The sequence below is a fragment of the Mustela lutreola genome, chromosome 3 (genome assembly GCF_030435805.1).
Source record: "Mustela lutreola isolate mMusLut2 chromosome 3, mMusLut2.pri, whole genome shotgun sequence".
NCBI classification, from domain to species: Eukaryota; Metazoa; Chordata; class Mammalia; order Carnivora; family Mustelidae; genus Mustela; species Mustela lutreola.
In genome coordinates, this window is record NC_081292.1 from 56,384,922 (window position 1) to 56,409,844 (window position 24,923).

Sequence of the window (24,923 nt, forward strand, 5' to 3'; positions counted from 1 at the left end):
GAAGCAATGGGAGACGCTTAAGGACTGAGTCACCCAGGTGCCCCATTTACATTTGATTTGACCAAGAAGAAAGTTTTTTTAGTGATGTTATTTAGATAGAGCATTTTTAGTAAATCTTTGTTGTCTTTTAAACAAGCAATCTGGAGTTAAATAACCCTTGAGATATTGCTAAAGAAAAATATTTAAATCAGCCAGGGCTCAAAAAACATTGACTATGTAAATTCTGATACTCGCACATTATGGGGAAGAACAGTCTGCCACAAAATAGAAATACAACAAATTATTCTCTCTTTCTTACAATTTTCTTTCAATGTGGTTCTCTACAAAATTTTTTATGTTGAGAATCTGGAATATTCTGTTTGAGTAAGTACTATTCATTTAAGATAATTTTCCCTGAGCTATACTACCTCTCATTGATCGTAGAAACAGGGCATCAGCTTTCCTAGAATTTAGTACCCACAATGACAGGGGTTCAGAAGAACAACTGGGTATCTAGGCAATGTGATGGGAGAAGTTTGGAATTTGAACTTGGGTTCACTTAAATTCTTTACTCTCATATGGTCATCTGCAAAATAATGATAGTAATATTGACTTTTTTTCAGAGAAAAAAGATACTGTTTAAGAAAAACCCTTCATACACACTTCCGAATGCTCCACAAATACCAGTTCTCCTTAATGTTGATTGTCACAGATCATTTTGCCAGTTTGTGTGAAATGCGCTTGTCTCCGCAGCATTGATATGAGGGAGGGTATCATGGGGACCATTGCTGTGTCTTGTCTGGGACTTCCATCCACCCTCAGCGGCCATATCTCCCAAAGCAGATGTGCTGGACTACCCCCAGAGTGATACCGTAAAGGAGAGAGGGGAGTTTATCCTCCCCTTGTGACTCTGGCATCTCTAGTTCACTTTCGCTTTGTCCGTGGATGGGGCAAAAGTCAGAAGCTAGTAAGCTCTGAAGACTACCCAGGTGCAATGACACATCCTTGGTAATATCATGGACCATGTTTAGATCTCATATTTTATTCTCAAAAATGGAGTTAGTTTATTTGAACTAGCTGTTTATTTCTCTCTGCAGAAAGGATTTCTAAGACGTGTCATTTCTCTGTATCTATCTCTTTCCTTCTGTTTCCCTGACTCTGTTTGAGAGCAGAACAATGATGAATCTATTTTCTGAAAAAAAATCACAAATTGTGAGAAATCTCTTTGATTAGCTTTTTCTCTCTGCTTTCTTTGCTTCAAGAGTTAGAATAGTCTGAAAGCAAGCTTCTTGCAGTAGCTCTGGATTTAACAATTATTTCTAAGGCTCTTTGTTCAAGTGCAGCTTTGCACCATAGCAAGTTCAACTAAAAGTGCTATAAATTAAATAGGTGTTCAAATTAACGATTGAGACTCCCACAAGCTAACTTCTGAAATAATAAGAGCCCCCAAAACCCAGCCAAGAAATCAGGAAAGGACACTGGGGATGTTGTCACAATGATGGGATTTTGTCCTGACTGTGCAATATTTTAGTTCCTTTAGGAAAGGAAGGTTTTGGAAAAAGGGGCACATTAAAATCCTCACGTCAGGTCATGGAGCCTGATAGACTTTGTCTCCCACCACATCAATGGTGCTAAGGTGTGATAAATATTTGCCCTCTGACTTCCTTGATGCCAACTTCCTTTCATTTGCCTCCTCTCCTCCTTTTTTGTTTTCTTCTAATTGCTTCACTTGACTCTCACGCAAACTCACTTGGACAAAAAGAGAGGTAAAAACAAAACACAAAAAAGAATGTCACAGACATTAATTGAAGATGTTTAAGAGATATTTAAATAAGTTTTACCATAGAAGCTTCTTTATAATTGTTTATTAGAAAAAAGTAATTTTTCTGGGCACCTGGGTGGCTCAGTGGATTAAGCCGCTGCCTTCGGCTCGGGTCATGATCTCGGGGTCCTGGGATCGAGTCCCGCATCCGGCTCTCTGCTCTGCAGGGAGCCTGCTTCCTCCTCTCTCTCTCTCTCTCTCTGCCTGCCTCTCTGCCTACTTGTGATCTCTCTCTGTCAAATAAATAAATAAAATCTTAAAAAAGAAAAGAAAAGAAAAGAAAAAAAGTAATTTTTCTAAGCTTGTTTACATTTTCGCAAATTGGAATCTAGATCGTACCATGGGAGGAAATGAAATGCACTGGCCAGGATCAGAATTCTGGTCAGCTTAACTGGAAGACAAGACGCGCATCAACATTTACCACCCTTATGATGCGGAGCAAGGGATTGAGTTTACATATGGGGTGCATATTATACTTGTCACAGTCTCAAAAATTTGAACTTCCTACTTTCTATGTGGCTAATATGTTTTTAAACTGGTATGATATAATGTGTTAATTGATGCTGACTTGAAATAATGATGTCTTACTTTGGGACAAAGTTAATATTTTAAAACTCATTCCACAACTGGTCAGAAAACAAGACATGGTTTATTTCAGAACATCCTCTTCAGGCAAAGAGAACTTCGTTTCGGACTGGGGCCCATGAAGCCCACCTCAATGCTACGAACGAACCAGGTGGCCTTCCGAGTTCCCCTCTTGACAGGAAATCTGTGGAGTCTGATAATTGCCCTTAGCACACGAGTATCCAATACAATGTAAATACACGAATATGATTTGCCACACGAATGTGATGAAAAGAAGATAATATTGGTGCTCGTGAATACAACAGTCTGTTCTGATAGGGAGGTCAGCTCGGTATCACCTGAGTTTCCTGCCAGGCCTCATCCTCTGATGCCTCTTTTCATCCCTGCTCTTTCCCGGCTACCCAGCAGCCTCTTCTTGCTCGTTGTCATACATCTAGACCATTCTGTGCTCTCCACACCAGTCGAGCCCCAGTCCTCGTACACATATGCTGCAATATTTGTTAGACATTTGTGTGTGTGTGTGTGTGTGAAAGAGAGAGAGAGAGAGAGAGAGAGAGAGAGAAATGATTAATATGCTTGGCTATACTCAGGTAAAAGCACTTAGCCAACTTACTAAAAATGAGATAAAAAGTTCTTATGTTTACGCAGCTTTATGCTTCTGGTATTTTGAAATCTACACCTGAGACCTTTTAAATAAATTTCTTTCCAAAACCACAGAACTAAATAATATTTTAGTAAATACGCTTTAGCATATATGCAACAAAGGTGCTTTCCTGTGAAATGCCTTAATGGTTCAGCTACTGCTTATCAATCAAGGAAGTATAAATAAAGCTAAATCTTTGTGTGTAATCCTCAATTTCTAGTTGAACAGATTGAATGCACACTTGTCTCTCTGGCACCCTAGAAAAAATGTTCAGTTTTTTAACTTTGATTTTAAATGGACAGCACCTGTTCTCCCTAGGGAAATATTCTCAGCAGAAAATCCGGGAGTCCTATAGTCAATAATACAAGCAAAAAAAAATATGAGAAATGGAGAAAATATCTTCTGAATAAATACATAGGTCAAGAAAAGAATGATATACTTAGAAGCATTTTTATAGTATCTGTACATCCTCTTTTCAGGGCTGGATTTATCAGCGAAATGTCCGGCAACGCGTGACTTGGTGTGATGCTCTGGCATTCAGAGGATACAAATTTTTAAGCAAGGTTGTAAATGATATAAAATATCTCCTTTTAAATCTGAGCATATACAGTTATATCAACTCTATAGTTGTGGCACATGTTAAAGTAACTATAAACAATAATGTTTTCGACTAATAATATCTGGAATAGTTTTTTTTTTTATCTTGTAATAGGTAAGTTCAGATCACCCCATAACCAGAGTGTAATGAAATTGTCAACATTTTCTTCATTTCTTCTTTTCCTGACAAATGGTGTGAACATATCACCTTTTTCTCTTAATGGAAAACCTAACTGGAATACGTCAAAATGCTATTAGGTTTTTCATTTTCTTCTACAATGCAATGCTCGGGAATGCATGCAGCCTTCATCTGGGCACCACTGCGGAATATTCCTGGTCCCTGATAAAATGACTGCAAAGGAAAATCAAGCAGAATTGTTCTCTGGCTTGTATTGCTGCTCCTTTGTTACAGTCTTTCCGAGAAAGTGTGCAGGGGGATTATCGGTGCTGCAGAAATACACATGGGTTATGTTAACCAAAATGTGTTTAAAATTTTACCCAAGTAATTTTAATGTGCAAACATGTTTAATGAAAAAGGCTTCATGTCCAACACTACCTATGCATATGCTGTATTTAGGAATAAAAGAAAGAGCAGTAACATGGACTACTTGCTATAAGTTTCAAAAGACACTTATTGCAATATTATGTAGGAAGAGGAGAAAATAAAATCAAGTGCCCTTACCCCATGGGAAATATCTGTAGTCTATTCATTGTTTAATTTATTTTGTCTTGAACTAAACCAATAATGGGATATAAAATAAATCCAAGTGAGCATACATGAGGCATAGAAGTCAGTATAGAATATGGACATTCTTGCCATCTATAAAATTTTACCTATGGATTACAATTATTAAAAAAGAAAGTAACATTTTGTTCCAATGACAATTTAACAAGAAAAAAAAATAAAACCTTAGTAGTATTTTTGTTGACGTCCTAAGCAATTTGATTACCTGCAATAAAATAAAAGCAAGAATACTTAAAATGGAGAGAGAGAGAGAGAGAGAGAGAGAAAGTGTGTGTGTGTGTGTGTGTGTGTGTGTGTGTGTATCTATACATGTATGCATAGATATTTCCTCTAGGACCTTTATATCTGAAAAAGTACTTACATGGCAGAAAGACAAAAACACAGATTTTTGAGTAATCTACACGAATGACAATGTAATTTTTAGAGAAGTGGTCTAGTGTGACCTAAGTAATCTGATCATTTAAGAAATCATGTAACTTAATGAAAAAGTAATTTAAAACTATTTTGAACTTCCCTAGGATACAGCACAGTAAAAATTACTTTGTGCGTCTTTACATCAGTCAGTCCTAAATACTTTAAATTGTTAATAAATTAAGAGACAATTGGATCTTTTCTTCAGGTCTGTTATTCTCAGCAATGCTTTAGTGATTCTTCTAGCAATGTCTGAACAGCAGTATCTTGATTTGCTCTGAATGACAGGTCCAGAGCAAGCATTTCTCCTAATGCTTGGAAAGAGCAATAAATATTTTCTTGGAGCTCTTGTTATGATTTATTTTTAAAATCCTAACTAGAGTTATGGGAAGACTTCATAGTGAAACATTTTCATTTTATTTTCACCTCAACAAAAACGAACCAGCTGTACAGTGAAACTCATTTGCAGTACAGAAATGATGCCACAATATTCAATAACTGAACTTCCTAGAACAAATGACTATTAAGGATACACAATACAGTCCTTTCAATCCCCAAGTAATTTACTACTAAATGTGGGATGGACATTCTGAGGCCAGAACACGCATATTTATTTGTATACCCATTTCTCTTTTCCGCGCCTAAATAATTTCAAAGCCAAAACCAAATATTTATGCCTCATCTTTTCCTTAGGAGGACAATTTTATAAGGAAATTTATTTTCAAGTTGAAAATGAGGATTAATATCATACAAATTACATATATCCATGAGAGTGATTTGAGGGCTATTCTGCTACTGTCTACAAATTCGGTTGATTTAAGGCACAATAGTCACTGTAGAGAAATTCGCACTCTTTATTCAGGCTCATCAGTGTGCTAAAGCTACTGTCTCGGACAGATATATTTTCAAATCAGGAAAAAATAAAATAAAATGCACCTAGAAATCAAATGTCGAGGTCATTAGCTACCACCATTTGGTCTGGCTGTAATGACATCCCAATTGCATGCATGGCAATTTACATACCATTACCCATTATGCTCTGTTCTGCAATTTGGCTTTTGGAGGTCACTGTACCTTGATTTACTTTGTTAAAAGAGAGCATTTTCTAAGCATCAAAGTCATGCTGTTTCAGGGCCCACTATATCTCTGCTGGCAGTTCCTGTGAAAACAAGGTGCAATGACAAACTGAACTGGAAATCCTGAAATTTTAACCATTAAAAAAAAATCTTTAGAAAAATATCACACTATTCTATTTTAAGCAAATGAAAGGACAAGAAAGCTAAATCAGTAACCGGTGTCCGTACGTTTCACCCTTTGGTGCATTTTGCAGGTCTGACATAGATTTCTCTGGCTTTCTTATTTGTGTGGCATTTATTTGTTTTGTTTTTAATTATAGGTGTGAAGTAGCTGCCTCACTGATTCATTTACTCCTGCATTAGCTGCTCATGGTAGATGCTCAATCCACTAGATATCTGTCACAATTTTGGATTGGATACCCATTATCGAGATTGATAGCAGTTATCAAACCTCAAAATACGTGTGTGTTCTCTTTTAAATATTAGCTGTCAGTGTGTGATAAGTTGTGTTGGGTTGTATGGAGCAGGGTTGCACATATGACACAGGGAGGCTTAGTTTTAAAGACGAACACACTTTATAGCTGAAAATCCATGACAAAAGAGAAAGGCAGGCAGAATGCCAACGTGGGTAGAAGACAAACACCAGGGTTCAGTAACCATTCCAGATAAAGGAAAACAATTTGACCTTCCTACTTTGGTCTTATAAAATGATTTGTTTTAACTTTTAGCTTTAAAAAGACTAAAAAAGAGAAAGAGCATGAAATGGCTCTTGTGCAGAGGGGATCGTGAGCTTTATTAGAAGGGCTCGGGGAGGTGGGTCTGCCAAAAAAGTATGAAATTCTTGAAATATGTATTCTGTGTAATGCCCAGTTTCATGAAAATATGAAAAATATTTCCATCTTCAAGACTTAATTGAAATTTGGAGGAAGCACTTGGGGAACACATTTTTAAAAAGGACCTTCGTTTTTGAGCAGGGTCTTGTCTGTCATGGACTTAACATGTTTATGTTGAGCACAGCCTATCAGCTTAGCAGAGGTCCACAGCAGCGTAGCAAAGCACCAGGTTATTTATTTTGTCTTAGCAACTTGATTTTGCCCACTCCTGAATGGTTTTAAGTATTTTGCTTACATATTTTTCTGCAGAAATTTGTGCATTAATTCTATCTAATTGGCTATTCTACAGACTTTATGGTATCCTGGCCGAAGAGACGTTTGTAATAAGGAATCCCAGGCACAGCATTGCCTCTTTAATGGGTCATTTAAAAGTATATAATTGTCCCTTTGTCCATACAGTCGAACAAATATGCTCTTCTTCTGACAAAGGGTTACTGCTAATTTTATTACCATTGTGTTTTATCGCTCCAAAATATCCTCGCGAAGAGTTCACTCATAACCAAGTAAATGCAGTGTTTTAATTAAGCGGAAACTTGAAAAGGAAGGTTTCTGTGGAGAGGTTCAATTGCTTCCCACAACCTTTATGAAAAGGGCAGGGTGTTAAAACAAACCTCCCACTTTTATTTTCAAAGGAGAAAAAAAAAAATCAGAGCTAAAGATAATCTCTCCATTAGTATTATTAATAGTGTCCGGCTTTCCTGACATGCTTGAGAAGCAGACAGACTGGTCGTGAGCATCCCATTTACAAGCACTGTTACAGCTCCTGAAGGCTCTGGTGAAAGCCGGGAAGTGTGTTAACAGTAACTGCGAACGGCCTTTGGGGAACAATAGGCTTACCTGAGACTGTGCCCGGCTTTTCAAAATACAAGTTGCTATATTGTACTCCATACCCACGTTAGTGAGCACGCCGTACTTGACCCAGCATCGTTCTGAGAAGGACCATTTCCAATTCTAAACTTGGCTCTCCTCCCCTTTGGACCGTCTGATTTGAGCATGATAGCATCTACCCACAGAGCAGGGATTCCAGCGTACCGGGTCAATGTTTCTTGCGCCGGGACCTGGTTACTCGGACTCCTGGGGATCAGTTTTGCATTGTCTCCCCAATATTTGACTTTTTAGTTCTGTCCCATCTTCTAGCATTTTGGTGACAGAAGTAATTATCTAATAAAATCACAGTCTTAAGCTAATGGCTGTAGACGATCCTAAGATTTTCAGAACAACCGTGTCACGAAACTCTTCAAGCATAGCAGAAGTGCTCAGTGAGGACAATGCAAAATTCTTACAGAAAATGGCTGTAACTAGGATATAATTTCTGTTTCACTGTTCTGTTTTGTAATTAATCTGCTCTATGTTGCCGGTGTCATTGAATAAAATACCTTGTAATGGCAGTTTCTCTATGCAGGCTGGCCAAGGGAATGGGCTAGATTTACATGACTGTATTTTGTTTCAACAGAGCAGTGGCGGCAGCATAATCAGTTTGAATAAGTAATCAGCTCGGATATTGTTTCGAGATTTGCTTTTTCCTTAGGTCAAGTAAGTCCCTAACTGACATACTTTTATAGAATTAGGCAAGGACTAACTGAGTTTGGCATCTAATCTGTTTTAGCCAGTAGTTCATTTTATCTATTGTCTCCATCCATTGGGAATCCACGCTGCCCATCGTACAAAAAATGTGTGCTCTCTTTCTTTGTATAAATGGTGTAAATTTTTGTTTCCCAGACAGACTATGAAACAAAATATCTCATAGAGCCACAAGAAAAAAAATATACAACAGCAGAACTGCTAAGGAGAGGAGAGATGTCCAGAAACAAGACAGATACATACATATATCCATACAAACACTAGAGTGACACAAACACAAAAAAATCCGTTCTAATTTTAGAGGAGGTGGGCAGCACTCTTTGAAACCTCTCTTTGTTATTTGCAGAGGAACACTTAATGTACATTATGGTGCCCATGAAGAACATGTTTGGCCCTGTAAGATTTTTAAATCCTTATGATAGAAAGTCACTTTATAATGGGATGTTTCTTACTGGATAGCTTTCTCTTTAGGTATCTTTCTGTTTAGAGACTCTCCCTGCGTAGGAATATCACAGCCCCATATACAAGCCAACTGACCTGTGGATTCTCATATTAAATATGGCATTGCCATCTTGAGACAGAGGATGCAAAAAAAAATAAGGAATATTAACCCACTATTACAGCTGTTAACACGTGATACACATTTACAAAATAGAAGGTAACAGAGAAAAGGAGCATGAATTGTTTTTCTTGATAAATTTGAGAGGGTCAAGAAAAATTTCAAAATATTTTACAATTATTTTAATCCGGGAAGAAAATTTTCTCAAGTTATTAGAACCTAAACTGATAAAATCCCATCGGCACTGCTGCATCTGCTTACACAAATGTACGTGTTTACATGTTTTGGGTGTGGGGACATGTGTACATTAATGCACACACTCACATACATATCACTGTAATGACTTTTCTTCTTCCATTAATTAAATTTGATACGTAAAATACAAATAAGAAATGATGACGAACTTGTCCCTACTTATGATAGAAAGGAATATAAAATAAATATAACATTATCTTGGCATTTGAGTCTACTGTGGCTTCTTAGCCTAAAAGGAGTCCAGAGATATAATATGGTTTCATCTGTTGTTATTTCCTCCCACCGAGCAGCTCCCTCCAACTCTCGGCTCTGAAGCTCATGGAAAGTAAAGCACAGCAGCTGAATTTCACCTCCTCGCCCTGCACCCGACTCTTGGATAAAGATAACAGTTCTGGTCCCTGTTGCTTTCAGGTCTTTCCTTGAGATGACTTAATTCATCACAAACGGAGTCAGCAATAAAGAATAAGGTTGAAGCTTGTGCTTTAGCATGAACATAAACTGTGCTTTTATACAGATTCAAATTCCCGTCTAGTTGGAGGAAATATTCATGACTAATATTAAACTAAGCCCAGAATTAGGCAAAGTGCAACAGACATATATTGAAGTGAGCATTTTATTATGTGCCATGTCAGTCAGATTAAAGAAAAGAGTGCATGACACCAACAGGATATTGCATGTATATCAAGCAATCTATTTATATGTGACAGGGAGGGTTTGATTTCTGGAAAGAGTGACAATCCAATGAAATAACAGCTTGCCTTCAAAATTACTGTAGTATAGATGTACATCTTTTAAGATGGAATTTTAAATCACAATTAACAAAATGTAGATGAATACGCTTAGGAATGAATAGTGACATACAGAAGAAAAGGGGCTGGAGAAATCCATATAAATGCAAAGGCTTCTCAAGCCCTCTGCGCCAGTGTCCAGCACAGAATACCAGAGGAAACATCCCATATCCCTTAACAGTCTAAGAGCAGGACGTTTCACACAAGTTAATATTATTCTGCAACCCGAACAGAGAAGGGTGCGGTTATAGGAGGTGGTCACCCACTGGGACAAACTAGGACATAAAGTATAAACACTACTCTGTTATTAGCAACAGATGATCAGGAAATGATTATGTTCCTAAAACTCAGGTCAGCTCTATTCTTTATATTGACGCTTTTTCAAGCAAAATTTTAAATTTCGCTCTCTAAGTAGCCTGCTTCTGTTTCTTTAGTGCGTTCCCTCATTTACTAAGGGATAAGGACAGAAAGAAGGCTGACTGTTGGGCTAAAACAGCATGATTACTCTTTGTCTTTCATGGAGGTGGCCTTTGGAAAGACAGAAGGGGAGAGAGAAAGAAAAAGACAGAGAGACTAAAGTTGAAACCACTAACTTCATTACCAGCAAAGATAAAGTGCAGTGAGACAGAAATTCTTTGAGTTCACAATCATTACACTTGGATGCTCTTACCAGGTTCTGGGATAAGAGGAAAGAACAATCAATGGTCAATTGACTTTATTTCCTTTTCTTAAATTATAATTTGTATGACTTTTACATGTTTCTAGGATTACCTGAGCAAACCACACAGAGACCACCTGACAAGCAGTCTATAAAGTATGTGCAATGAGAAAAACAGGTTGGATGTGATGCTCTGCGAGCTGGGTTCTCATAGCCGCAGCGGGGAGCGCTCTGACAGAAGCTCCTCTCTTTCATTTCCAGAGATTTAGGCAATATCCAAGTGGTGCATGTGGGGGAGCTACAGGACAGAGGCAATCAGAGCTGGCTTTGTACATCAATAATGGCAAACTGTATTTTCTCATAACCTTTCCTTCTTTGTTCAAAAGGGGACTTCCATTTTAAACTGTAATCTGTGACTTTTGAAACGGACATTAAGGAATCTTGCCGACAAATACTTCTGGCTGATTTTCTTTCTCTGTTCCTCTTGCTGCTTTAAAAGAAAATCATCATGGCTGTCTTATGTGCAGGTGAAAGGTAGCAGACTTTCAAGAGACAATTAAGCTCCCCTCTACCTTAAGATTTCTGATGGGATTAAGTTTTTAGGAAGTGTTAATCAGCGTGGGACACTAATATGACAGTTCAGGGGATATTGGCCCTACATACTCAGATCAAGTCATTTCCACAATACTCGGACTAGAATCTTGGTTTGAATGTTTTCCACTTCCAATTTCAATCTCCATTGTACTTAATTATCCACAACTTCTGAATGCATTGCTAATGCCATCTTAATCATAAATGGATATTTGATGGTGTAACAACGACAACAAATGATGACTTAGGAACTATAAAACTCATACCGTACAGAGTATGGTAAAGGTGGTTTGCTATGTGTAATTGATCATTGTAGCATGGTCTTGACAATCTCAAGGTAGAAAATTTAATGATGCTTGATTGGAAATGACTCTCTCTCTCTCTCTCTTTCTCTCTCTCTTCCCCTTGAAAGTGAGACTTTTTAGCAGTGTTGTTGGCAGATATGTAGCACACTGGCTAAATGTTACAGAAAAGTATCCTTTCCCTGGAAAGGTAGTGCAGTTGGCCCCTGTATGATGCAAAACCCATGATTATATATATATATATATATATATATATATATATATATATATATATACACACACACACACACATATATATGTATCTTGTTTGAATACCTCCTTTTAGGCAGCCTCAAATAATCCTCAACCCTTTGGGAGAATACTGAGAATCTGAATCTTTAGAACACATGAAAAGCATGGATGGGGGGAAGGAGAGGCGATAAACAGCAGTATTCTTTAAGGTGTAGTTATAAATTGGGCTCCAATATTTTCTTTTAGGTAGGTTTACAATTTGCAAGGCCATGTGCCATGGACAGAATTTAAGTGCATCTGGCATGTGAACCTTCAAAAAAAAGGCAGAAGTTGGTAAGTCATCTGGTGAAGCGATTTTATTATACCACACCTTCAATTAAGCACACAGCAAACCTCTCAGTAAGACGCAGAAGAGTGGCTGTTTTTTGTTTTGTTTTGTTTTGTTTTGTTTTTTTAGAACATTAGAAGGCCTTGGCTATTTGGAGAGGAGAGATCATTCTGATTGGCTCATAAAACTAAATGCCTATCTAAAGATAATGATTGTGAAAAAACATCGTGGTCAGTCTACATTTTAATAACTCAGTTAATTTGAGGACCATGAAATCCAGTTCTAACTACGTTCTAACTATATCATTTTTGATGATATTGGCACCAACTTCCTCATATGTCCTGTTGTACATAGAGGTTTTCCTGAGCCCCATCCAGTCTATCGACTTCTCTATATGTTGAAGGCTGTCTTCTGAAAAAGCTCTTAGTGTTTGTGGTTCTGCTCTATGCTTCTCCAGATATAAGAAGCCTTTACTCAGATAATACTCTACATCTGATACATTTCCTTCCTTAGGTGCAGTGAGAAGGGGTAAATGCTCGCATGTATTACCTCAGGAGCAACAGCAAAAATTCGTATTTGATCTAAACGCATTCTGTTTCTTAAATAATGTGAGGAAACAGAGTCATTGGGCCATAATAATATATAATAACTAATATGAAGAAAAGAAAGGCATTTTATTGACATGGCAATTTAGGCTTAGACTAGTGATACCTAAACTAGCAAGAAATATGGAAAATAATGTTTTATTTGGGATATATTTTCTTCATTAATTATATCAAAGTTATTTCATTTGGTACTAACTTTGCAATGTTTGTAACTCCTTGGGAAGCCTTCAGACAATAAGTAACTAGACTCAAAAGAGAAATGGAACACTGGAGAAATGTCAGTTTGTATTCACCTTCAAAAAATCACCTCCTCAATTCTCGTTCCTTGGGAAATGCTTCACCAATTGTTTAGTAAATGAATGAGTAAATGAGTAACCACGCAAATGGGCCGACACAGGAATTTGAATGTGCAGTTGCAAAAGGGTAAAATAAAAAGCCAAAATTGAACTTGGAATCATGATAAAGATTGAATGAGTATTAAAATTATTACTATTTAAAATTATTATAAAATTATTATTATTATTAAAATTAATTATTACTACTTTAAAAATACATCCAGAGTATGTTAGACTGAATGTTTTCAGGAATGTTCCTGAAGAGTTTCAGTGAAGCTCCGTCCGTTGCTGTTCTTCTGCAGACACTCTGTGTTTGACTGTATTGATGGTGTAAAGCCACAGAGGGTCTGCTTTTGAACATCCAGTCCCTTCTGTGTCTCACTTCTTTTCCCAAGCTACATTATTCCTTCTTACTTCTCGATTTATCCATTGTCTCTTGGTTGATATTTTTCTTGCCTCCTTGAGTCCATGACCACTGGTTCACAATACTCAGACAACCTCCCAAATCCCACAAGACTCAAGGCATATGTTTCTTTTCCTTTCTTTTTTTTTTTTTAAAAGATTTTATTTATTTATTTGACAGAGAGAGATCACAAGTAGATGGAGAGGCAGGCAGAGAGAGAGAGAGAGGGAATCAGGCTCCCTGCTGAGCAGAGAGCCCGATGCGGGACTCGATCCCAGGACCCTGAGATCATGACCTGAGCCGAAGGCAGCGGCTTAACCCACTGAGCCACCCAGGCGCCCCAAGGCATATGTTTCTGCTACAGTATTTCAGGAAGAGATTGTACAGGCCATTCTGCACCTCTTGAATTAGTCCATGTTTTATTCATTTCTTTAACAAACTATTTAGCACTGTGTCAGATGGAAAAAGGCAATCAGTACATTTGGTGACTAACTCTAGACTGGGGCATATAGATAACAGATATAAAACCATCCTGATGATATGAGTATACATTAAATTATCTGGGATGGAACAGAATAGATATTAAGCTAGAAAGCAAACATTAAAAATACATTAAGGACAGGTAGCAACACTTACATTTGATAAGGACAGACACATAAAAACGAAAGTGTAGAAATTACTCATAAGGATGTGACTTTCAGATATTTAGTAAATATACGTATGCAATAATTACTTTCTCAGTTTAAAGCCTTTTGAGCTAGTCTCCCAAATGAGCTGCATATGTTAACCTACCAAGGGTACTCTTGCTACTTGAAAACACTTAGAGGTTAAATAAATCTTTTTGTTTTGTTGTGTTGTTTTTTTTTTGTTGTGCTTGCAAAAAATGTAACCCTTCCCATTTATAACTTTTGAAGTTAATTAATTTTTACTATGGTCTGGCATATGATTGGTTTTATAAATGTTTATGAACACTTAGGAGGGTTTGCAGATTAAAAAGTTTGATATATATATGTGTTATACCTTAACAATTACATCATTCATTTCTGTCTTTAATTATATTTTGTCCATTCAGTCTACTAGAAAGTGAGTACATGATATAAAAATTCTCCCATAAAATTTTTACTTATATAATTTCTCCTAGTATTCCCCTATTTTGTAATAGTGATGCAGTGGGACTTAGCACATATAAGTTCAATGCTATCATATTCCATACAAATTATATGCATTAAGTGTTCATCCGCAGAAAATAACCTTTTTGTTCCATTAATTCTTTGGACCTGAAATTTTACTATCCCTTACACCTTGCTTTAATTTTACCTTAGTTTGACATATCTCTTACCATTATCATTTTTTAAGTCTTTTTATTTTATTTTAGATGCTTAAATCGGTATATATTTAGATTTTGATTGATTTCACTTATTACCATATATTTGGATTGGGCTGTATCACTTTTATCTTTTATATTTTTGTTCTATGTTTCCATTTTAAGTGGCTCCTTGACATTTTGTTTTCTGGATTTTATTAATTTAATTTTTGCTTTCTCCATTAAATCTAAATATATGCTTAGTGACTCAGCCTACTGGCAAATACTTTTCCTTATTTTTTAAAGATTTATTTATTTATTTGAGAACGAGAGAAAGAGAAGGATTATAAGCTGGGGGAGAGGCAAGGAAGAGGGAGAGAATGTCAAGCAGACTTCTCACTAGATCTCACAATCTTGAGATCATGACCTGAGCCGAAATCAACAGTTGGATGCTTAACTGACTGGCCACCTAGGAGGCCCTGGCAATTACTTTTCTATGTATTCAAAACAGACTTAGAGTCTCACACATCTAAACTTGATGACAAAACAAAACAAAGAGCAATGGACTGATTCCACATCAATGTAATATGGACTTTTAATCAAGAAGGATTATATCTTCTTGGAGTCTGTTAATTAACATGTTCAAGTGTACACTGGTCATATGGGTGGTTTCACTCTCTTTTTTCCCCATTATTCTTTATCCTTTTACCTTGTTTTGTCTAAGAAACCAGAGGCACACATAGATTTCAGCCAGGACTATGTGACTGTGTCTAGAAGCATAGGGTTCTGGTTTATTTCATTCTTGAACTGTTATTCCCGCCACTGCTTTTTGCCATCACAAGGTGTTGTTGATGAATACTAGAATGGTACTGTCTCCTAAGATCACTGCTATTTGTCCTATTTGTCTCCAAGGTAGTAAAGATCTGCTCATCTGCAGTGAAGGAAGCCCTTTTTGAAGGATGTCAAACCTACAGTGATTCCATGATCTCATCTCAAATGTTTTACCGGTATCCCATTTGCATGGAAAAGGTAGAGCCCTTCTCTACTGCAAATTTTCTCCAGCAAAAGCATTTTATTGTATGTTTGACTACTGTTTCCAATACTTTTTCCTTAATTTTTTGTGGGGGGGGGTTCTTAGTGCTCATAGTTGAGTTTCTTTTTTTTTTGGATAAGGCCCTTTCTTTGTGTTCTATTTTTAGATAGACTTCATATTTTATAGCAGTTTCAAGATCATAGCAATATTGAGCAGAAAATAAGAGATTTCTCATCTATCCTCTTCCTCCACACATGCGGAGCTGCTCTTGTTATTAACATCCCCCACCAGGGAAGTACAATGCTTAAAACTGATGAACCTATATTGATGCATCATAATCATCCAAAGTTCATAGTTTATTTAATTCTTGGGGTTGTTCATCCTATGAGTTTTGACAAATGTGTAATGATATGTTTCCATCATTATAGTTTCATACAGAACAGTTTCACGCACTAAAAATCACCTGTTCTCTGTGTAATCATCTCTCCTTCTCAACACCTAAAAAGACGGTTGATCTTTTTACTTGTCTCTTTCTGAATTTTCCTTTTCCAAAATGCTATATATTTGGAATCATATAATATGTAAAATTTTCAGGTTTGCTTCCTTCATTTAGCAATATACATTTAAGTTTCTTCCATGTCTCTTCATGACTTTATAGCACTGAATATTTCATTGTCTGGAATACTACCATTTATTTATACATTCACCAAATGAAGGACATCTTTGCAGATTCCAGTTTTGACAATTATGAATATAGCTGCTATAACATCTGTGTGGCAGTTTTTATGTGGACATAATTTTCCAACTCCTTTGGGTAAATACCAAGGGGCATGAATGCTGGATTGTGTGGTAAAAGTGTTTTTAGTTTTATAAGAAACTGGCAAACTATGTTCCAAAATGGCCATTCTATTTTTCATTTTCACCAACAATGAATGGGAGTTTTTGTTGCAGCTCCTCACCAGGATATGGTATTACCAGTGTTCTAGATTTTTGCTATTCCAAATGGCTGTGTAGTGCTATCTCACTATTGTTTTAATTTGCATACCCCTGATGACATATGACATGGAGTATCTTTTCATATGCTTATAATTTGTCATCTATACATCTTTTATGAAGTGTATGAATTAAGGCTTTGGCTCATTTTCTAATTATGTTGTTTATTTTCTTATTCTCAAGTTTTAGGAGGAGTTCTTTATACATTCATTAATAGATATAGGCTTATTTAGATTGTCTATTTCTTGTCTTATGAGACTGAGTAGATTGTGCCTTTCAAAGAATCAGTCTATTTCACCTAGGTCATCCTTTTAATGTCCATGGGATCTGTAGTGATGACCCCTCTGTCATTACTGATATGAATAATATATATTCTTCCTCGTTTTTTCTTAGCCTCTCTAGAACATTATCAGTTTCTTTCATCTTTTCAAAGAACCAGCTTTTTGTTTATTTGAATTTCTCTATTGATTTCCTATTTTTAATTTCATTGATTTCTGCTATAATTTTTATTATATTTTTCTTCTCCTTGCTTTGGATTTAATTTGCCTCCCCCTCACCCTTCCTAGCTGCCTATGGTGGGATATTAGGTTATAGACTTTAAACCTTTATTTTTAGAAATATGCATTCAATGCTATTAATTTTCCTCTAAGCACTGCTTTTGTACATCCCACAAATTTTTACAAGTTGTGTTTTCATTTTCATTTAGTTTTAAATATTTTTAGATTTTTCTTGAGATTTCTCTTTGATCCATGTGGTGTTTAGAAGTTTGGTTTTTACTCTCCAAGTATTTGGGGATTTTCCAGCTATCTTTCTGTTATTTATTTCTGAGTGCAGACATTGTATGATTTATGTTTTTCTAATATTGTTAAAGTTTGTTAAGAATGTAATCTATCTTGGTGAATATTTCATGTTAGCTTAGGAAGAATATGTATTCTGCTGTTGTTGGATAAAGTAGTCTATAGATATCCATTAGATCAAGTTGATTGATGGTATTGTTGAGTTCAACTATATCCTTACTGATTTTCTGTCTGCTGGTCTGTACATTTCTGATAGAGGGATGCTGAAGAAGTCTACAACTGTAATAGCAGATTCATCTATTTCTTCTCACAGTTCTATCAGTTTTGCCTCATGTATTTTGATACTCTGTTGTTAGGCACATGTACACTAAGGATCATATGTCTTCTAGAAGAATTGACACCTTTATCATCATGAAATGCTGTTCTTCATCCCTGATATCTTTTTTACTCTGAAGTCTGCTCTTTCCCAAATTAATATAGATACTACTAATTTCTTTAGATTACTATTAGCATGCTATATCTTTCTTCATACATTTACTTTTAATCTATATGTCTCTGTATTTAAAGTGGGTTTCTCATAGATAGCATATAGTTTGATAATTTTTTTAAAGATTTTATTTATTTATTTGACAGATCTCAAGTAGGCAGAGAGGCAGGCAGAGAGAGGGGGAAGCAGGCTCCCTGCTGAGCAGAGAGCCCGATGTGGGGCTCGATCCCAGGACCCTGGGATCATGACCTGAGCCGAAGGCAGAGGCTTTAACCCACTGAGCCACCCAGGCGCCCCGATACTTGTTTTTTGATCCACTCTGACAATCCTTGTCTTTTAATTTGCAAATTTAAACCACTGATACTCAGTGATTTTTATATATTTAAGGTAATATTTATCATGTTATTATTCTCTATTTGTAAACCATTGGAATTCAAAATGATTATTATATATTTGGATTAATATTATTATTCTCTTTGTTGCCCCAGTTCTTTGTTTTTTGTGATTTTATTTAAACATTTAATGCTATTCCTTTTTCTCTCCTTCTTTGGCATTCAGTTATACTTCTTTTTTTATTCTTTTTAGCAGTTGCCCAAATTCATTTCAAATAATAGTATACCACTTACAGGTAATGTGAGTACTTTATAATAACAAAATGGTTCTAATTCTTTTCCCTAGCCTCATGTATTTTTACTGCCATTAATTTTAATTACATGTGAACATACATAAACATATAAATAAACAAATATAAAATATACATAAGCATAGATAATTATTAATAGTTTTGCAATTCTTATTTTGAAGAAACTGTTGCTTGTTATATTAATATGGAACAAGAAAAATAAAAAAAATTATTTTAACTTCACTTACTCCTTCTCTTATGCCCTTCCTTTCTTTATGTAGATCCATACTTCTGATACTATAGCATCACTGAATATACCTTCAGTTTCAAGAATCTCATCTGTATTTTCACTATTATGTATCCAGCCCATAGAACATTCTCTAAGTCTAGGAGGCACTTAATAAACATTTTTGTTAAAATGAAAAAGAAAGTAAATGAACATTCTGTAGAATGTTGCCTTTATTGCAAATGTCACACTTATATCACTGTCACAGAACAGAAGAACAAGATGGATGCCTATGTGTTCCAAGGTACTGATGCTGTTAGCATCAAGTAACATTTAATGAAATTGAAGGGAAAGATTACTAAATGTTCTTTTACCCTGAAACTATGTGTCAAGTTTGAATTCTAAATATGTGATTGCTAAAGACTGGCCACAGTTAAGCAATCACAGGAAGAGTTTTAAGACATTATTAAACTTGCAATTCCTTTTAAAAAGCCAATCTCCAGCACCCACAGGGATTTTAACCTCCCCGCAAACACATCAGAAGAACACAAATATCCCAATTTCCTTGAAAACCCAAAACCTTGAGAAATGGAAGAAAGTGGAATTTAGAATTTTCTGTTATTCACATCTTAAGATTCTTAGACATACCTTCATTTGTTTAAAGCTATGAATAAAAGTGAACTTTATGTTATAAGCATAGAACTTCAGAATAACCTGGAGTAATGTTTTTGTACTATTCAAACACAGCCAGGGAGCCCTTTTTAAAAAGTACACTATTTTTTCTGCCTTAAGTCTGATTATTATGCAAATCTTTAATTCAATTTGTGAGAGTGCAGGTAAGAAAACCCTTGGTATTAAATTTCCACCAGGTTTGTCCTCTGTAAAACGAAAAGTTGTGTTTCCACCTTCAAACTGAGGGTGGCTGAGGTGTCATATTCTTGAGTTTCTGAGAGAAGAATATCTATATAAACATAAGATAGTATTTTAGGGAGGTTTTGGAACATTGAAAAAAATGGTAAAAAAAAAAACCACACTAATAAGAGCAATAAAAGCTCTCAGAATTACAAAACCCACCTTCCTTCCCAAGAGCCTATTTACATGCATCAAAGGTCAATAGGAAGAGCAAGTCAGTGATATTTAATTATGACACTTGTGTATAAAGGGTTCAGATGGAAATAGTAATGTTTAGTATTGAGGACTGAAACTAAAGACTACTAGCCAAAATATTTGCGAATGCTTAATGGCCCATTTTATGTTGTTTAAATGCCATAGCTTTGCACATTTGCCTATGTTTTGGCATGCAGGTCTGGGAAACTGTTTTGTCTGTGAAAAACTCATTTGAACAAAGATGGACTTAAAAAAAAAAATCCATACCAGAAAATGTTGCAACCTGCTGAAATTAATTTGAGTAATTTGGAGAGATGTTTATTCATCACAGCAGTTTCAGAGATGTATATTATTATCAATTGGCCTGTTCCTATGGTGAACAGGAGTCAAGAGAAAGAGCTTTCTGACAGTAAAGTGCTTCACCACAGGGACTAGATTAACTCTTTATGAGCAATGGGTCTTAAGTACAAGTAACCTTTTCTATGGTGCTAAGTGGTTTCCTAGAGACTAGTTAGTTTATTAGACTGCAGCTATAATAACAGAAAATAATATAATTTCCATTTGCTTCAATTGGTTTCTACAATATATTTTGTTTGTATAATCACAAATTCCATATTTAAAACACACAAAAATGCTTGCATACAGAGAAGAAAAGGTATACTTCCAGAAGCAAGTGAATGAAATAGTTTGTGTGTGTGTATATATATGCTCATTGTGGATTTATTACCTGATTTTGATATAGGCATCTTTCTTTCTTTCTTTTTCTTTTTCTTTTTTTCTAAAGATCAGCGACTGTATAGTTCAGTCTGTAGCTCAACCTAATTTTTTGGAGTTACTTAATGAAAAGTAGTTTTTAGCATATGAAAGAGTTTAGCATATGAGAGAGTTTAGTATTCTTCATTTAGAATTGAAATATTAAGACATAGCAACATATATATATTCAGTTGATTAGAGTTCATTGTTTAGAGTGAAAGAATACAAAATTTACACAATTTATTTTGCTTTTATTAAATTCATTTTGAGGCCTCTGAAATTTATCTTGTTTATATTAAATTAACACTGGGTGTGGTGCATAAACAATGAAGCTTAAAACACTGAAAAAAATGAAATAAAACAATAAATTAGTGTTGATTTTTTAAAATTTAGTGAACCTCATTTACCAAAACCTAGCTCCCCTCTTTGTCAAATTTTGATAATTATGCATCCATATCTTCCTGAAAGTGATTCATAAACTTCAAGAAATGAAGAGTTTATGTAAATTATCTATGGTCCTTTTAATTGGCCTCACCCTTTTAATTCTTAATGTGCTTATTACTCTTTCTCATATATATATATATATATACACATAAGCATAAATATATACAAATGGATATATATTTGCAAAGAGAGAGAGGTGGATAGTGATAAATAGATTAAGATCCAGCTATACAGTAGCTTTGTATGATGTTTATGAGAATAAAAGTTCTAGTGGTCATTTTCCTCCATTGCTTTTAGAGTTGCCTAATGCCTATATCACAAAGCAGATATAATTTGTATTCTTGAGACACAGGTTACATTTCACTAAATCATAAACTACTAAGGCAACCTTGTCATTGCAATCAGACACACCTTTTTTGTGTTCGGCATTTCACTATCATCTCATCTCTCCAGTTCAGTTCACTGGCTGCTACAGCAGAACAAATTTTTTGAAATTTGATGGAAAAAACTAAAGCAATAGCAATGAAAACTAACAAAGACTGCTACACTATTGGAAGTTTGATTTCAGATATAGATATAGACACAGATATAGTTATAGATATAGGTAGGTATAGATGATATAGATATAGGTCAGCACAAAAACATTGAATACCTAAGATACACTGGCTCTCCACTAGATGCTATGGTAAAATACATTTTGAAGGATTGAACTAAAAAGTTGGGAAAGTTATGTAGTTTCCTTATGCTATTTATTTGTCCCATTCTTTGTTTCTCCATTATCATCTCCCACAAAGACTTAGTGTGAATTCTCCCTAAGTTTTTCATTTGTTTCTTTATGTCTATCTTTGATGACGATTGAGGAGGACAGTGGGGGGAAGAGAATTATGTACTTGGTTTTTAAAGTGTACCATAAAGAGCATTTCTTTAGTGTAAGCCTAAACCTGGTCATAAATAAAAGTGGGGGAAAATCAACAGGGGATTTCAATAAAATTTAATAACAATACTAAAAAGAAAGAGAGGATAAAATACAGCTCATATTAATTAAAATAATAAAAAGCTGCCCACAGATAATCAAGCATTGACTGTATAATCAAATTTTGGTAAAATAAAGACACTGACAAGGTAGCCTTAGCATTTCATTTATATTTGAATAAAATATTTCTTTGTATGTTTTCTATTTGTGTTAGTATCATATGTATGTTAGTGTCATATTTCTTTAGTGCAAAAACTCCCAGAATTTTAAATTTGTCATCATCGTGGATTAATCTAGGAGAAACTCAATGTGAGCATAAATGTCTAGTAAAGGGCATGTGAGAATCCTGGTTATCATAGCACAGGAATCAAACAGGTATGCATGACTTTGCTATTAATACAACTTTTGAAATTATTTCCTTAGGGCATTAAACAATCAAATCAAATTTTTAGAGTGATGATATGACAGCAATGCATGAAGCACATCTAAAGAACTAAAAGTCATTTTCTCAGCATCTCAGAAACTCACCTATACCTTTATCTGCTCCTTGTTAGTGCCAGTGTAATCATTCATAAGGGGTCATAAATTGTCCTCAGGCTGCAAGAAATGAAATGGAGATGATAAATATGGTAAACATTAAATACTAAACCTTGACATATTATAAGTGGACAGTGGTACCTTAGACCTGGAAGACCTTGCATGACCACCTCGCTTTAAAGATCCCTTCAGCATGTCCTCAAGAATCGCCTGTCCCCATGAGGGCAAAGTTTTAGCCAGCTAAGGGGGTATGCCCACCTAGAGGCTACAACTTCCTTCTAGACAGCTTGGGTCCCTGAAATTATCTGCAGCTTCCAGTGGATAACTTATTTGGCAAGGCCACAAAGACAAGCAGTGGTCTGGACTCCAAATCTGGGTCTAATTTCACAATTTGTGTCCTTAAATATTTTCTGTACAGCATTAACAATTTATGCAACCTTGTTATTTAGAAAATTCAGGTTATAGTTCTAGGAACCTAGAAACATGAGAATATCCTTCTAAATTTCTTAGTATTTCTGATCTATCAATTCTTGAATAGTATGTTCTACACATCTACCACCACCTTTGCTCAGAAGCTGATTAGATTTTGTTAAAATTTAACCAGTTATTTTTTAGTGTTGTTCAATTCTGACAAATTTGATTTGACGGCTAGAAGACCAGCTATATTTTCCTAAATGCCATGATTTATTACCTGCTTCAACAGGTATCAGGCATTATGTATCATACCCTTAAGTCTATATTGTCTAATATGGTTTAAACTACACTAGATTCCTTTGATTAGTGTTTTCATACATGTCTTTTCTTTAATTTTTTATTTTTACCTTTTTGTGTTCTTAATATTTAAAGTGTATGTCTTGTAACAAGCATTTATTCTTATCCATTCTGCTGATATCTTAATTAGAACATTTAATCCTTGTATATTTAATATAAAGATTATATATATAATTATAATTAAATACATAAAATTGCATCATTTGTTTTCCTATTTATCTCACATTTTCCCACAAAATATTTGTATTAGTCTACTTTCCACTTATTTATTTATTTGAGAGAAAGAGACAGAGAGAGAGAGCAGAGCAAGCAAAAACATGGGTGGGGAGGGAGGGGGCAGAGAGAGAGGGAGAAGCAGGCTCCCTGCTGAGCAGGAAACCTGATGTAGGGCTCAGGCTCAATCTTAGGGTCCTGGTATCTGAACTGAGCAGAAGGCACACACTTCACATACTGAGCCACCAACATTCCCCCTATTTTCCACTTCTATTAACTTGTCAATTATCATTTTATCATTCTACATTTCTTTGGAGATTACCAAATGCATCCTTATCATATTATAATCTACTACTTTACAAGCAATGTTAGTATTTGGACCATTTTAATTGCATATCTTTTTTCTCTCTTTTATATTAGTATGTCATTTATTTTAACTCTATCTTTTATATCCCAAAGACATTGTTTTTTTTTTTTTTTTTTTTTTTTTTAAAGATTTTTATTTATTTATTTGTCAGAGAGAGAGCGAGCGAGAGCGAGCACAGGCAGAGTGGAAGGCAGAGTCAGAGGGAGAAGCAGGCTCCCTGCGGAGCAAGGAGCCCGATGTGGGACTCGATCCCAGGACGCTGGGATCATGACCTGAGCCGAAGGCAGCTGCTTAACCAACTGAGCCACCCAGGCGTCCCCCAAAGACATTGTTGTTTTATTACTATATAATATATTCAACATTTGTTTAAGCTGATCCATGTTTTATCATCTCCATTGCTCTTCATTCCTTTCAACATTTTCAATTTTCTAAGATTGTAAGCTCCTTCACCTTTTTTTTTTTTTTTTTAAGATCTCTATTTATTTGAGATAGAGAGAGAAAGAAAGAGGAGTGGGAAAAGGGAGAGGGAGAAGCAGACTTTCCACCAAGTAAGGAGCCCAATGTAGGGCTCAATCCCAGGACCCTAAGATTATGACCTGATGAACTGATGACTGAGCCACCCAGGTGCTCCTTCATTATTCTTTTTGATGTAGTTTGCCTCTAAGTTTTGCCATTATGGATTTCTTTTTAATTTCTTCAATTTTGAAAGAAATTCTTGCTGAGCATATAATTCTAGGTTAACAGTTATTTTCTTTCAGCAGTTAAAAGTTAACATGATCCTGCTTACTATTTTACATTATTAGTCTTTTTTTTATTTTAATTTTATTTATTTGTCAGAGAGAGAGAGAGAAGGAGAGAGAGCAAGCACAGGCAGACAGAATGGCAGGCAGAGGAAGAGGGAGAAGCAGGC

The 24,923-nt window shown here is 35.5% G+C and overlaps 1 long non-coding RNA gene across 1 annotated transcript; it reads right to left on the minus strand.

The window, feature by feature from the left end:
- Positions 1-2,550: 2,550 nt before the first annotated feature.
- LOC131828047 (uncharacterized) lies at positions 2,551-18,983 on the minus strand. The gene is made up of 3 exons (XR_009352203.1): positions 18,871-18,983; positions 5,857-5,941; positions 2,551-2,874 (listed from the first exon to the last, which is right to left on the minus strand). It is a non-coding gene; the product is annotated as an uncharacterized LOC131828047 (long non-coding RNA).
- Positions 18,984-24,923: the final 5,940 nt, after the last annotated feature.